Below are 16,464 nucleotides of genomic sequence, written 5' to 3'. Positions count from 1 at the left end.
TACCTATCCAACAAGCAAAACACAGAAAGATAAATAATAACTTAGGTCAAACCTTTCCTTCTCATTGGGTCCATTTGTCTGTTATAAATTATAAGTCCAAAGTATTTTGTATAATCAATTCTGTATAATACCAGAATTCACCTTATAAATTATAGTGATTTTAAAATATTTATTCTGGACTCCCCATAAGTTTTGAGATATAAAAATACACTGCAATTAGAACATAAATAACATGAATTTAGTAACACTCATGCATTGTTGGTAGAAAGGTTAAATTGTACAACCTCTCTCATGAGCAACTGGGCCATATGTATTAAGATTTTAACTACCCTCAGCAATACCACTTTTAAGATTTTATGCTAAAGAGATGATCACAATATGCTTTTTACATTCTGAATAAAAAAGGGGGGGAATAATAATACATATTTATATTTGCTTACACAACAAATTATAAAAAGATACCAAGAAAACTAATAGTGGTTCAGGTGACAGGAGGAACACAATGGAAGAAAACCTTTTTGTTTTTTTTTTTTACATTTTTATTTTTGAATTGTGATTTTATCCAAAAAAAATAGAATTAAAATGTTTATCTGTTACTTAAGAAAAAGAATATACCCAAAAATGTGGCAAAAATATACATACAGGAGAGTTCATTGTAGCTTACTATAACGAATGTTCATACAATGGAATACTATGCTATCTATCTATTAAAAATGACAATGTAGGCACAGTGGCTCATGCCTGTAGTCCCAGCACTTTGGGATCACTTGAGGCCAGGAGTTTGAGAGGAGTTGGCCAGCCTGGCCAACATAGTGAAACGCCATCTCTACTAAAAATATAAAATTTAGCCAGGCCTGGTGGTATGTGTCTGTAATCCCAGCTACTCGGGAGGCTGAGGCATGAGAATCACATGAATCCAGGAAGCAGAGGTTGCAGTGAGCCAAGATTGTGCTACTGCACTCCGGCCTGGGTGACAGAGACTCTGTCTCAAAAGAGAAAAAAAAAACACGATGTCCACTATATAATGTCAAGTGGAAAAAAAAGTTGAACTTACTGTAAGAGTTAAATAAAATAATGCACATAAACAATCTGCCACAGTGCTGGCATGTAGTAAACTCTCAATAAATGTTAGCAATAAATTTGGCTTCCTTTCACCTATAACAACTTTATGAAACACTGGGTATCTTCTACAATATTATTATTTCTTTTAGACCTTTATTTTTTCATTTGGTTCTTTCTTTCCTTTCAGCAATTTCCTATTTCTTTCCCAATGATTCCTCTCCTCCCAGTTAAAAAACAAAAAAGAGGCCAAGAACTCTGGCTCATGCCTGTAATCCCAGCATTTTGGGCGGCCGAGGTAGGCGGATCGCCTGAGGTCAGGAGTTCGAGACCTGCCTGGCCAACATGGTAAAACCCCATCTCTACTAGAAATACAAAAATTAGCTGGGTGTGCTGGCGCACACCTGTAATCCCAGCTACTCAGGAGGCTGAGGTAGGATAATTGCCTGAACCCAGGAGACAGAGGTTGCAGTGAGCCGAGATTGTGCCACTGCACTCCAGCGTCAGAAACAGAGCAAGACTCCATCTCAAAAAAAAAAAACAAAAGAAAAGAAAAAGAAATCTTTTTTTCTTCCTCGTGACTCCCTGATTTCTTGCCAGAAACTCATCGGTTCCAAGATCTTAAACAATGGCCCAGAAATAAAATCTCATTTTGTTCTTTGACACCATCTAGGGAGCCAACTGTTGTATTCCTATTTACTCCTTTCTTTTTGAAAAGGCACCACCTTCAGCTGGAAGAAGTCATGAAAAAAGTATCACCTGTGCCTCCAAACCCTTCTGTTTCCTAGCCTGGATGTCCCATTTGCAGCCCTTCTTCCTGCACACCACTATCAGCCTAATCTGATTGTTCTTTATTTCCAACTTTTGCCAGGACATGTCAAATCATAGCTTCAGCTTCAGTCATCGCAAACTGAATAGTCTTGTTCTCCCAAATAGATTTTTTTCCTAATGTCCTCATTTATGTTTGTGATACCACAATTTCTCCAGTTCCCCAAGCTAGAGATTAGGGAATACTGTGAATTATCTTTTCTGCCATCTTACTTGCATTTGGTCACTAATCTTACTGTTTTTGTCTTTGAAATATTCCTCAGTTTTTCCCTTTCTCAGTTTTTCCCTTTCTCCTCCAATTCTATGTAACTTTTATAATTGTGGTTTGGGTTATTGGGAATTCCTATCTGGAATATTGCAAAAGCATCCTAACTAGCCTCCCTTGGATCCCAGTCCTTCTCTAAAATTTATCTATATTATCCCACTGTCACATTGATCTGCCTTTAAAAGACTCAAAAAAAAAAAAAAAAAAAAAAAAAAAAGGCCGGGCGCGGTGGCTCAAGCCTGTAATCCCAGCACTTTGGGAGGCCGAGACGGGCGGATCACGAGGTCAGGAGATCGAGACCATGCTGGTTAACACGGTGAAACCCCGTCTCTACTAAAAAATACAAAAAATTAGCCGGGTGAGGTGGCGGGCGCCTGTAGTCCCAGCTACTCGGGAGGCTGAGGCAGGAGAATGGCGTGAACCCGGGAGGCGGAGCTTGCAGTGAGCTGAGATCCGGCCACTGCACTCCAGCCTGGGTGACAGCGCGAGACTCCGTCTCAAAAAAAAAAAAAAACTTTTCTCAAGCTTTCCCCATTCAAGAACCTACAGTGATTTGCTAATCTCTACCTTATCAAATTTCAGCTACTCTGCCAGGCTCTCCATAACCTGGCTAATCTAGCTCAACACGTGTTGAGTACTTAGCTCAACACGCCTACTTTGCTCTGAGCAGTCAGTCCAGTGTCTTCCCTGTCCTCATTCTCCATATGTATCTTAAGCTTTTATTTTCACTAGTTTCCCTTCTGCTCCAACTTTGTAAACACTGTTTATCTCCCTTTGCGACGGAGTGTCACTCTTTGCCCAGGCTGGAGTGCAGTAGTGCGATCTCGGCTCACTGCAAGCTCCACCTCCCGGGTTCACGCCATTGTCCTGTGCGACGGAGTGTCACTCTTTGCCCAGGCTGGAGTGCAGTAGTGCGATCTCGGCTCACTGCAAGCTCCACCTCCCGGGTTCACGCCATTGTCCTGCCTCAGCCTCCCGAGTAGCTGGGACTACAGGCGCCCGCCACCTCACCCGGCTAATTTTTTGTATTTTTAGTGGAGACAGGGTTTCACCGTGTTAGCCAAGATGGTCTCGATCTCCTGACCTCGTGATCCCCGCCTCAGCCTCTCAAAGTGCTGGGATTACAGGTGTGAGCCACCGTGCCCGGTCAACACTGTTCATCTTTAAAGGCCCAGTACAAATTCTATCTTTTAGAAACAAGCCTTTCCTGACCTCTAGCCACTTGTATGTTTTTCTTCTTTGTTTAAACATCTGCAGTAGTACTTCTAACCTAATATTTTGTAATCTAATAATTTTGTGATCTAGCTGTCTCAACTCAGTGGAATTTTGTTTCTAGTCACTGTGCCCAAATTTGATATGTCAAATAATAGTTATTTTGAGACAGGGTCTCACTCTGTTGCCCAGGCTGGAGTGCAGTGGCGTGATCACTGCTCACTGCAGCTTCAACCTCCAGGGCTCAAGCAATCCTCCCACCTCAGCCTCAGCTGAGACACTTGCACACCATCCCTCCTGGCTATTTTTTACACTTTCTGTAGAGACAGGGTTTTGCCATGTTGCCCACGATGATCTCAAACTCCTGGGTTCAAGCAATAAGCACGCCTCGGCCTCTCAAAATGCTGGAATTACAGGCGTGAGCTACCACGCCCCGTGGCATTATTATTATTATTTTTTAATTCAACAACTTTATATGTTATATTATTGGACACAAAGTTATATCATGCTTTCAAGATATTCTTTTACTAATTCTCAGAACAATGCAAGGTATAAATATTTGTGCACACTCGTGCCTACTTGTGTGATCCTGAGTTTAATAGAGGAAAGGATAGAAACTAGCCTGGCATATACATTTTTTAAAATATTATTTGGCTCATTTTCCCTAAAAACATCAAGAAAGGAATTGCCACATGCCTAATTCAAAAGTTATGCTTAGTGGTAAGTATATATATATACATCAACTTTTAAGAGGTTTAAAAAAAAAACTTCTCCCATTGTAACAGCTTATAGTTCACCACATACTATTAAAACAACCCATAAACCATGAGTGCATTATCAGGAGTGATAGGAAGGGTGAGTCGACCAATGTGAAATTTACCTTGTAGGCAGTTGACATTCTGCAGTATATGGCAACTGGTCATGAGCAGAACGAAGAATTTAGAAGGATCCAATCTCTCAATATGCTGGCACAAACTGTATCACTTGGGTCCATCAATATCATTTTCCAGCACTTTTGGGAGGCTGAGGCGGGCAGATCACTTGAGGTCAGGGGTTTGAGACCAGCCTAACCAACATGGTGAGACCTCATCTCTACTAAAAATACAGAAAGTTAGCTGGGCGTGGTGCCACATGCTTGTAGTCCCAGCTACTTGGGAGGCTGAGACACCAGAATCACTTGAACCCAGGAGGCAGAGGTTGCAGTGACCCAAGATCGCACCACTGCACTTCAGCCTGGGAGACACAGTGAGAACTTGTGTCAAAAATAAAAAATAAAAATAAGTAAAAGCACAGGACTTAAAGTAAAAAAAAAAAAGTTGGGTTCAACTTTACCCCTTATTAATCATGACTTTGGGTACATGATTTTGTTTTCATAAACTTTAGTTTCTACATGTATAAAAGAGATAATAATACTTATTACCTCTGATTATTACAAAGTATAATGATAAAATATATGTAAATTAAATGGCATAACTTGTGGTGTATTTAGCACACAATAAAAATTAGGTACTATAATACATAATTTTTTTTAGGTTCAGGGAGTACCTGTGCAGATTCGTTACACACACACACACACACACACACACACACACACATATATATATATATATTTTTTTTTTTTTTTTTGAGGCAGAGTTTCGCTCTTGTTGCCCAGGCTGGAGTGCAATGGCACGATCTCGGCTCACTACAACCTCCACCTCCCGGGTTCAAGCGATTCTCCTGCCTCAGCCTCCCGAGTAGCTGGGATTACAGGCATGTGCCACCACGCCCGGCTAATTTTGTATTTTTAGTAGAGACAGGGTTTCTCCATGTTGGTCAGGCTAGTCTTGAACTCCCTACCTCAGGTGATCCGCCTGCCTCGGCCTCCCAAAGTGCTGGGATTACAGACACGAGCCACCACGCCTGGTCCGTTACATGTATATATTATGTAATGGTAAGATTTAGGATTCTGGTGTATCCATCACCCAAATAGTGAGCATTGTACCCAACAGGTAATTTTTTAACCCTCTCTTCCCACCCACTCTACCCCATTTTGGAGTCTCCAGTGTCTTTTATTTCCATCTTCATGTGTACCCATTGTTTAACTCCCACTTAATAAGAGCTTATAAGACAGAACATGCTGTATTTGATTTTATGTTTCTGAGTTATTTCACTTAGGATAATAGCCTCTAGCTCTATCCATGTTGCCGCAAAGAACATAATTTCATTCTTTTTTATGACTATGATGGCTTTTTGTCACTCTAGATTCACTTTATCACCCAGTGAATATGGCTGGCTCAAGTGATCCTCCCACCTCAGTCTCCTAAGTAGCTGGGGCATCAGACGCCTGTCATCACGCCCACCTAATAATTTTTGTATTTTTTGTAGAGATGAGTTTTCGCCATGTTGCCCAGGCTGGTCTCAAACTCCTGGGCTCAAGTGATCCACCAATCTCAGCCTCCCAAAGTGCTGGGATTATAAGCATGAGCCACCATACCCAGCCTCTGATGGCTTTTTGGTGTGTACACTTGGCTATGCTGAACTACACTTTGCAATTTATTTAATCAAACACTAATCTAAGTTGCTGTTGTGAAGAGATTTTACAGATGTGATAAAAGTCCCTTTTGTTTGCTGTAAATGTGTTGATAAATAAATAGCCCCTAATCTGTTGACTTTATCCTGGGTAGGCCTGACTTAATAAGGGGAGCCCTTTAAAGGTGGGAGCTTAGGCCTTCCTTAAATTCAGAGATTCCAAACAGCTTATACCCTTGGGGTTCCAGCCTGTTCATGATTTTTTCTTTACTGCCTGTGGACAACAAGCATTATCCTGTGCTCATGGGTTTCTAACCAGTTTTTTCTGTTTTGTTTTGAGACAGAGTCTTGCTTTGTCACCCAGACTGGAGTGTAGTGATGTAATCCCGGCTCACTGCAACCTCTGCCTTCCAGGTTCAAGCGATTCACCTGCCTCAGCCTCCTGAGTACCTGGGATTACAGGCACCCACTGCCGCCACCACTACATCCAGCTAATTTTTGTATTTTAGTGGAGGTGGGGTTTCGCCATGTTAGCCAGGCTGGTCTCGAACTCCTGACCTCAAGTGATCCATCTGCCTCGGCCTTCCAAAGTGCTGGGATTACAGGCATGAGCCACTGCTCCCAGCCCTAACTGGCCCTTAATCTCCCCTTCCTGAATGACTGCCTACAGACTTCAGACTTGCTTATCCAGCCCCCAACAAGAACATAAGCCAATTTTTTTTTTTTTTTTTGAGATGGAGTTTCACTCTTGTTGCCCAGGCTGGAGTGCAATGAAGTGCAATGAAGCCAATTCTTTATAATAAATCCCCTACTGGTTCTGTGTTTCAAATTAACTCCTAACTCTGATATACGTTAGAATTCTCTCCTTGCTTGTTGTCTTCTGCTAACTCTAATAGGCCACCAATATTCTCTCGGTTGCAAGTGTCCAAATGTAGGTTATCTCAGGTAAAATCTGGAGGGCCTCCTCAGTACAAATCCCTGATGTGGGAGAGCCTTACATTTTGAGACTTAAGAGTCCACAGATTTTTGCTGTTTGGTCTTCTTGCCTAGTAGGCAGCTGTCCTGGGCAGGAACCAACAGTATTCACTTGGCACCAGGAAACTAGGAAATTTTATTTATTTATTTATTGACAGAGTCTCACTCTGTCACCCAGGCTAGAATGTAGTGGCATGATCTTAGCTCACTGCAACCTCCACCTCCCAAGTTCAAGTGATTCTCCTGCCTCAGCCTCCCGAGTAACTGGGTTTACAGGCATGCACCACCACGCCCAGCTAATTTTTGTATTTTTAGTAGAGATGGGGTTTCACCATGTTGGCTAGGCTGATCTCAAACTCCTGACCTCAGGTGATCCACCCGCCTTAGCCTCCCAAAGTGCTGGGATTACAGGTGTGAGCTACCATGCCCAGCCGGAAATTTTATTTTAGAGATAAGAAATTTAAGACTCAGAAATTTTGAGTTCTGGTTTGGCCACCAACAAGAGTAATAATTATTGTCTGTCTTAAGAGAAAGTGTTTTGGATGGTAACTGTTGGGATCTTTTGACATGTCTTCACAATCGGTTTGTCTTTTTAATGACTTCATACTTCTAGTGTTTTGATATTTCTCCCAATGCAAGACCACTATGTACTTTAGCCACTGTAACTTTCTGCAGTCTGCTCTAAATTGTTCTGATCAAAGTGCCAACTCAACTTTTCCTCCTTCCTCAGAGACAAGTGCTCTAAACCAGTATCATGGCTTTAGTTCCTCTGACAAGGATTCACATGGGGAAAGTGACCACTAAGGCAGAGGTGTCTACTTCAGCAGTGCAGAGCAACTCAGCTAATTAGAGGGAATATGAAATAGAACCAGAAGTCTAGTCTGCTTAGCTACAAATGTTTCCACCAAAAATACTGGATACAAATGGATTAAAAGTATGCAGTTTGGTGTCTGCTTGAACAATGGGCACATTCAGTGTGGCGAGCTTAAAACCACTATTTTTATCCAAAAGAGGAACTATTTTCCAAGCTAGATCCCAGAATATGAGGCCTGAGACCACCTCATTCCTATGGTTGAGAAAAGTAATACACAATTATGGAGGCTGGCACGTCGGCATGTCCAAAATTTGCAGAGTGGGTAGCAGGCCAGTCCAGAGAAGTGCCAGTATTGCCGTTTAAGTCCAAAGTCTGTCGGCTAAAGAATTCCCTCTTGCTTGGGGGAGGTCAGTCTTTTGTGCTCTTCAGGCTTTCAACTGATTGGACGATGCCCACCCACATTATGGAAGGCAATTTGCTTTCCCCCAAAGTCCACCCTTCCAAATGTAAATCTCATCCAAAAACTCTCACAGAAACATCCAGAATAATGTTTGACCAGCCAAGTTGACACATAAAAGTAACCATAGAATTTTTTTTTTTTTTTTAAAGAGGCCAGGTGTAGCAGCTCATACAAGGCCAGGAGTTCGAGACCAGCCTGGCCAACATGGCAAAACCCATCTCTAGTAAAAATACAAAAATTAGCTGGACGTCGTAGCACATACCTATAATCCCAGCTACTCAGGAGGCTGAGGCAGGAGAATCGGTTGAACCCAGGAGGCAGAGGTTGCAGAGGAGGCAGATGCCACCACTGCACTCCAGCCTGGGTGACAGAGCAAGACTCTGTCTCAAAATAATAGAAGACCAAAAAAAAAGAAAAAGAAAAAGAAAACATTAAAAAGCAACAAAAAAAGATTGTTTTAAAGAAAAAAAAGAAAAGTAACCATCAGTCTTATCCCCTGCTTGTCTCCCATATGCACAAAGCTTCTGACTATTCCCAACTACTGGGAATTCTTTGAACACATCATGTTTTCATGTCTCTAGGTTGTCTAATATGCTGTTCCTTCTTTATGGAATATTCTTTTCCTGCTTTTTCACCTGGTTAATACCTACTCATTATTCAAGGCCCAGATTAAATATCACCTTCTCTCAAAAACTTCCCTAGGCCTACCTCCCAATCCAATCTGAGTTAGATACCTGCACCTGAGTGGGGGATATAACTTTCATTATACCTTTAGTCACAGAATTTACCATATTGAATTACAAATGTTTGTCTTTCTCTTCCACTGAACCTGTGACGGTCTCAACTACAGAAACCACATCTAATATAGTACTCGGCATGAGATGAGAATTCAGTAATTGTCAAATGAAGAATAACCATTTTTTTAATGAAGCAAAATTTAGTACCAACCAAATATAAATAATATAAATAAATGGATTTAAATGGCTAGCAACTCAAATAGGAAGCCTTATCCATTAAAACACTTTAAAGTTCCTAATATTTCAAGAATAAAACATCACAGTATACAGTTTGGCTATTAAGAGAATTTGTGTATTCAGCTTCTCTACCCCTGGCACTATTTCTGCTGCTAGGTCTCCCAAATTTCCTTTAATATTAAATTTTTAGGGGCCAGGCACGGTGGCTCACGCCTGTAATCCCAGCACTTTGGGAGGCCAAGGTGGGCGGATCACGAGGTCAAGAGATCGAGACCATCCTGGCTAGCATGGTGAAACCCCGTCTCTACTAAAAATACAAAAATTAGTTGGGCATGATGGCGCGCGCCTGTAGTCCCAGCTACTCGAGAGGCTGAGGCAGGATAATTGCCTGAACCTGGGAGGTGGATTACAGTGAGCCGAGATCATGCCACTGACTCCAGCCTGGCAACAGAGCAAGACTACGTGTCGGAAAAAAAAAAAAAGAAAAGAATTAAATTTTTAGGGCATAACTGCAGCTGTTCCTTAAGTAATTTGTATCTGCTTTAAACCACTAGAGAATTAAACTATTCTCAGTCATTTCTGAAGGGTGCTGGAAATACATGTGTTTCAGCATCTTCAGGCTGAGTTTCAACTGCTAGTTTCCTGATAGTTTCCCAGTGTATGCCTTACATTTTGGCCCAGTCAAGTGAGTCCCAGCACCAGCAAATCCACAGTGATTCCACATCAGGAGCTTCCCAGTGGTTCCATATCTGAGCTTGTTCAGAATAAGCTTCTCACCCAAGAGCTTATTCTATTTACCACCATCAGATCTCTAAATAAATAACATTTTGTTTATTCCTATTACAAAAGCAATATGTGTTTACTATAGAACAATTAGAAATGTGAGAAAGCAAAGAAAATAAAAATCACTCATAATCCTACCAGAGACAACTACAGACTCCTCTAGAAAGATTTTTCTTGCAAAAATGATATCAAACATCATATCCTATTTTATAACTTTCCCATTTTACAATGCATTGTAAACATTTTCCATGTCATTAAAAATTACATAATATCACTTTTAATGGCTAGTTAATATGGAGCCAAGAAGGGCTTTGAACACATTAACTTCAGCCCTCCTAATGCTGAAAGGCAAATGGGATGACAAACTACCCTTATGCAGGGCTAGATTCATAGCAATAACAGGAAATGCCACATATGTGAAAATAAACAGATAACAATTTTGAAGTTTTTCCATTGAATGTACATGAAGGAATGTTTTGTCTTGTTTTTTCTTTTCTTTTTTTTTTTTTTTTTTTTTTTTTTTTGAGACGGAGTCCTGCTTTGTCGCCCAGGCTGGAGTGCAGTGGCCCAATCTCCACTCACTGCAACTTCCACCTCCCAGGTTCAAGCAATTCTCGTGCCTCAGCCTCAGGAGTAGCTGGGACTACAGGTGTGAGCCACCACGCCCAGCGAATTTTTGTATTTTTTGTAGAGACAGGATTTTTGCCATGTTGGCCAGGCTGGTCTCAAACTCCTGGCCTCATGCAATCAGTCAGCCTGGGCCTCCCAAAGTGCTGGGATTACATGTGTGAGCCACCACGCCCAGTCAACAAATTTGTTTTCTTTTTTTTTTGAGACAGAATCTCACTCTGTCTCCCAGGCTGGAGTGCAGTGGCGCAATCTTGGCTCACTGCAACCTCCACCTCCCAGGTTCAAGCAATTCTCCTGCCTCAGCCTCCCAAGTAGCTGGGACTACAGGCGCCTGCCACCACACCCAACTAGTTTATTGTATTTTCAGTAGAGATGGGGTTTCACCATGTTAGCCAGGATGGTCCCCATCTCCTTACCTCATGATCGCCCACCTCGGCCTCCCAAAGTGCTGGGATTACCAGTGTGAGCCACCGCACCCGGCTGTTTTCTTTTTCTTTTTTTTTTTTTTGAGACGGAGTCTCACTCTATCGCCAGGCTAGAGTGCAGTGGCGAAATCTCGGCTCACTGCAACCTCTGCCTCCCGGGTTCAAGCAATTCTCTTTGATTCTCTCCGTGCCCGGCCAGCAAATTTGTTTTCTTATAACTTGCACATCCTGTCCACCTCCCAATAACTTCTATTCAAACCTTCATCTAGGCTCAGCTAGGCTCAGGGCAAAGGGTAAGTGTCAACGTGTACATAGTAAAATTCACTCAGAACTCTGATTTTTTTGTTTTGTTTTGAGACAAAGTCCCACTCTGCCACCCAGGTTAGAGTGCAGTGGGGCAATCTCAGCTCACCTCAACCTCCACCTCCTGGGTTCAAGGGATTCTCCTGCCTCAGCTTCCTCAGTGGCGGGGACTACAGGCATGCGCCACCATGCCCAGCTAATTTTTGTATTTTCAAGCAGAGATAGGGTATCACCATGTTGGCCAAGCTGGTCTCGAACTTCTGACCTCAGGTGATCCGCCCGCCTCGGCCTCCCAAAGTGCTGGGATTACAACCTTGAGCCACTGCGCCTGGCCTTTCTGAGATGGGATCTCACTCTGTCGCCCAGGCTGGAGTGGAGTGGAGCAATTTCAGCTCACTGCAACCTCCACCTCCTGGGCTCAAGGGATTCTCCTGCCTCAACCTCCCACGCAGCTGGGATTGTAGGTGTGTGCCACCACACCCGGCTAATTTTTGTATTTTTTTTAGTAGAGACAGGGTTCTGCCACATTGGCCAAGCTGGTCTCGAACTCCTGGCCTCAAGTGAACCGCCCGCCTCAACCTTCCTAAGTGCTGGGATTACACACCTGAGCCACCGCACCCGACCCAGAACTCTGATTTTTAAAGTGCTCCTTCTAAAAAGACTCAGAGCCACAGAGACATCAGAAACAATCATAGAATGACTCTACATCCTCCTACAATGATACTAGACAGACACATTGGCACACCTCGAAATTTCTGGGTTGTGCACAGCCCAAGATGGCTCATTTAAGCTGCCATGTCCACTCCTCCAACAAATCCAGGCACCATCTAACTGGGGCATGCCAAGTCACAGTCTCCTTTGTGAATTCCATGATGGCAAGAGAGCTCTCATTCATATTTGCGTTCCTGGCACACAGAGCACATTTAATAAAAGTTGATTAAACAAAAATAATGACTTCGTCCTGAACTGCATTCTACAACTGCTCCTTGAGCTTTGTCCCATCCTATAATAGCCATCACAAGCTCTGCTATTTATTCTACCATTTCTGTCCTGGCCCCACCTTTGAGATTGTTCTCACAGTTATCTTCGCCACTAGGTTGCAATTCTGACTATGCTGGTGACGCTGGTTCCAGGTCCCTCAGGAACCCCTCTGCCAGTCTGGTCTGCCCTTGAACTCTATACTGGCCCCAGGGTATCCCAGGATTGTCAGAAAGGCCTGGCCAGGATTCACCTGGGAGAGGGATCAGCATCTCTGCAAAGTTGTTGGATTGAAGGAACTTTCATTTTGAGCTACATCATTGAAGAGCTTTAAATCTGAAAATAAGAAAGACATTGAACCCTATTACTCACATCTCTTTGTCATTTGAAGCAGATCCCAAACCACTCAAAAGGACAAAACAAGGAAATAGCAATGAATTGCATTCAGTGAATGGGGTAAGGGTATTAAGTGTCTGGAATGTAAGAAACAAAAACATTAGTTTTTACCTTTTTTTCTATTTTCTAAATGTTTTGGTGGCTAGAATAAGATATACTTTGAACTCAACAGCAATAAACGTTAATATATTAAAAGTAGCTTTATGAAATATGAAAAGTATCTTTATTTCAAAATACTTCAAAGTAGTCATCTGAATATCAGAAATATTAAGACAACTTATTAAATCCTGTATTAAAATGATTGCTTATTACTTTTTGTTTATACTAGTCAGAAGTGATTCTCTTCTACATTTTAGATTTTTCAGAGTAAAAAGGATATAATTTTAGACTTTGACTACAAACTGGGGTTTTTCCACACAATTTGTGGACATGACTGTCTGATGGTGACTCTTAGGTATTTATGCTAAAAATGTTATTTTGGGGATCGACTCTGATATTTATATTCACATTATTGGCCAGTAGGGAACTGATACCTGACTCAAAAATTAGTAGGATATGAAGTCCTTCATTCTATCCATGAGCTCGTTGTTCTTAAGAAAAAAATTTAGTTTGAGAGTCTGAGGAATGATAAGTTTGTTACATTCCAGAATCTAGTTTTGGTGCTGTGTCCATCCTTTAGATAGAGTGCAGCTCTGTATTACCATAGCAACAACTAACTTTTGTTTCCATAGCCACTGACTGCACTCCTGACCCTGCCAACCATCTTGCAAATGCATCCTCTTGCTTAGAAGAACCAGGGAAGGAGTGGGGCATGGTGGCTTATGCCTGCAATCCCAGCACTTTGGGAGGCTGAAGCAGGCAGATCACTTTGAGCTCAGGAGTTGGAGACCAGCCTGGGCAAAATGGTGAAACTGTCTCTTAAAAAAAAAAAAAAAAAAAAAAAAATCACACCACTATACTACAGCCTGGGCAACAGTGAGACCCTATCTCAAAAAAAAAAAAAAAAAAAAAAAAAAAAAAAGGCAAGGCACAGTGGCTCACATCTGTAATCCCAGCACTTTGGGAGGCTGAGACGGGCTTACCACCTGAGGGCAGGAGTTCGAGACCAGCCTGGCCAACATGGTGAAACCCCATTTCTACTAAAAATAAAAAAAATTAGCCAGGCATGGTGGAATGCGCCTATAGTCCCAGCTACCAGGGAGGCTGAGGCAGGAGAATTGCTTGAACCAGGGAGGCAGAGGTCACAGTGAGCCGAGATCATGCACTGTACTCCAGCCTGGATGATAGAGTGAGACTCTGTTGAAAGAAAAGAAAAGAAAGAAAAAAGAGAGAGCGGGAGAGGGAGACAGAAAGAAAAGAAAAGAGAAAGAAAAAAAAGGAGGAGAAGGAAGGGAGGGAGAGAGAGAGAGAGGGAGGGAAGGAGGGGAGGAGGAGGAGGAAGAAGAAAGAAAAGAAGGGCAACAACCAGGGGAAGAATATGGATGAATCAGCCCAAATTTATCATCATCACTGTGCCTTTCTGGTGACAGGTCAGTGGTGATATCCTCTTTGAGGATGACTCCCTGCAGTACTAATGGCGGCACAAGAGTGCCAGAACTGGATGACAGCTCACTCATTGCAGCCTAGAAAAAATTCTGGGCACACTAGGCTGAATGATAAGCTCCTTGGCATGCTAGCCAAAATCAGCTTAAAAGAGGGCTGGCTACCTGGGTACAAGAGAACCCTTATTTTGGGTTGAAAAGCAGAAGCTTCCCAAGAGGGAGGATACACTGAAGCTGAAGGTATGGCAGTCCCCCCAACCAATTAGGCTGGGGATGAAGGCTGCTTAGTTGGACTAGGAAAAGTAGTGGATACTGGATTCCAGAGTGGGCCATGTTGGGAGGAGCACGGTAGAATGTGATCTAAGGGGACTAAGACATTTTGGGCTGAGCTAGGCTATAGGAGAATGGTAGACAGACCTGAGGATTTTGCCGAGCTATGTCAGTCTGGGTTATGGGAGGGGGTGGAAATTACAGCTAAGGGACTTGGAGATGAGGGAAGGTAAGAAGACAGATCTGATGGTATTGAGGTAGGGGCTGGAAAGAGAAGCATCAAACAGGAGGGCTAGCCCAGGTTTGAGCTGGACACTCCACTGACAGTTCTAAAGCAGAAAATTAGGGAAGGAATAGTCAGGGGCTATTGGGCTATGCAGTAGCTTCTAGAAGTCAACAGCTGGCTCTGGGAGGGAAAAGATTGAGAAAAACAAAATAAATAAATGAGAGCAGAAGGTATGAGGGGAAAAAGTAGGGGGTGAGAGTTATCAGGCTGGTTAGAGCTGGGCTAAACATTTAGTCTTATCATTAGTTTGAAAGCACCTGGACCAGTTAGTTGCTGTATAGGCAAAGTCAAAGGGAGAAGCCTGGCCTCACTTTACTCAGTCATGGTTCATGACTTTAGGAGACTGTAATGAACCATGCATACCAGGAAAGGAAAAGGTTAACTGAGGTTGGAAAAAAAGCTTTATGTGGCACTTTTAAACAAGCAGGTTGGTTTGGCTTGTGTGACTGTGATGGTGCCTGATTTGGAGCAGAGCAATTTGTGCTGTGACATTTTAAAATCCATTTTGGCACACGGTGATGAATGTGTCGACTGGCAGCTAAGAACTTGCTAGAATGCAAGTATGCAAGTCTTTCAGCATTTATAATCGACACTTCCCTTTCCAGGAAAGGGCCTTTCTAATCTTCGAATCAGTGGACTTATCAATTTGCATAAAATATGCCATCCTCAATGAACACATATTTATCATCTACCACTTAACTTTCCTTCTGTTTAAAAAAAAAAAAAAAAAAAAAAAAAAAAAAAAGCAGAATCACCTTGCTGTGAGTCAGCAGCTTTAAATTCAGCTGTGCTGGGTGAAGCTGTTAAGGGTAGGAAGGAGCCACCACTAGAAGGGGGAGGAGCAGGAATAAAATGATCCTTTTCTATTTCCATGATTTTTTATGTTTCTATTTAAATGGTTAAATACCCATTTAGGTTAGATGCTAATTAAATGTAAAATTACTGGGCTGTTCCAATATGCACGTTAAAGTTGTACTTCTTGGTTGTTTGTAATTTACCTAACTCTTGAGAGATCCTCAGAACAGCCCAGCTGAGTTCAAAGAAGGCTTCCAACTGCCCAGGATACGCATCAGTTCCTGAACTAAAAAAGAACACCCCAGGATCAACAGAAGCTACTATCAAATCCTTCAAACACTACATGCGCCACATGCTCACATTTGTCTTGTTTTTGCTACTACTTATCCACAAAAAAGCCAACCCTGAACTCCTTCTTGGGGTGAAAACTTTAAAATATACCAAATGAATCAGTTCAAAATTTTACAAATTTGGTTTGGCTTAATCATAACTGATTCTTCATACTATTGACACCATTGATTCTTCACACCATAGATACCACTCACTAAAACTACAACTCAGTCACCTCTTCCCATATACCATATTTCATTAAAATCAACGTAAGATAAGAAATGGTTACCAGATGCCATCGTTTCAGACCAAACCATAGGTCAAATTTTGAATAAACCTAACAATACCTGATTGGTTAAGTAGCACACCTAGATTTATTAAAATCACTGCAGTCCTTTATAGGAGAACATGCATGCACAAGCACACACATGTGCGTGTGCATTATATATATATGTATATATAAATACTACTGCAAAGTTAAAAAGAGACTTTACCAAGTTCTGTCATTGACAGGGACATTATATATAAGACTATACATACTGTAATTCACCTCATCAAGAGTTAATTTTATGGCCGGGCACAGTGGCTCATGCCTGTAATCCTAACACTTTGGGAGGCAGATCACTTTG

General features: G+C 42.1%; 1 protein-coding gene across 10 annotated transcripts in view; it reads right to left on the bottom strand.

Moving 5' to 3' along the window:
• SLC35G2 (solute carrier family 35 member G2) overlaps positions 1 to 16,464 on the bottom strand; it is a 37,506-nt gene that overhangs the window by 1,742 nt on the left and 19,300 nt on the right. The window contains exons 2-4 of one of the 10 annotated variants that reach the window (XM_050779631.1): positions 15,709 to 15,791; positions 12,471 to 12,553; positions 11,985 to 12,144 (exon numbers count right to left, since the gene is read on the bottom strand). The exons of 5 other annotated variants lie outside the window; for them this stretch is intronic. The gene's annotated coding sequence lies outside the window, so the exon portion shown is untranslated. Of the gene's footprint in view, positions 1 to 4,244; positions 4,259 to 11,984; positions 12,435 to 12,470; positions 13,162 to 15,708; positions 15,792 to 16,464 lie in introns of those variants that run through there. 4 more of the 10 variants (XM_050779632.1, XM_050779635.1, XM_050779636.1 and 1 more) reach the window with 4 other exon arrangements.

The sequence above is a fragment of the Macaca thibetana genome, chromosome 2 (genome assembly GCF_024542745.1).
Source record: "Macaca thibetana thibetana isolate TM-01 chromosome 2, ASM2454274v1, whole genome shotgun sequence".
Lineage (NCBI taxonomy): Eukaryota > Metazoa > Chordata > Mammalia > Primates > Cercopithecidae > Macaca > Macaca thibetana.
The sequence above is the reverse complement of the archived record's forward strand: the minus strand, read 5'-3'. Positions and strand labels throughout refer to the sequence as shown.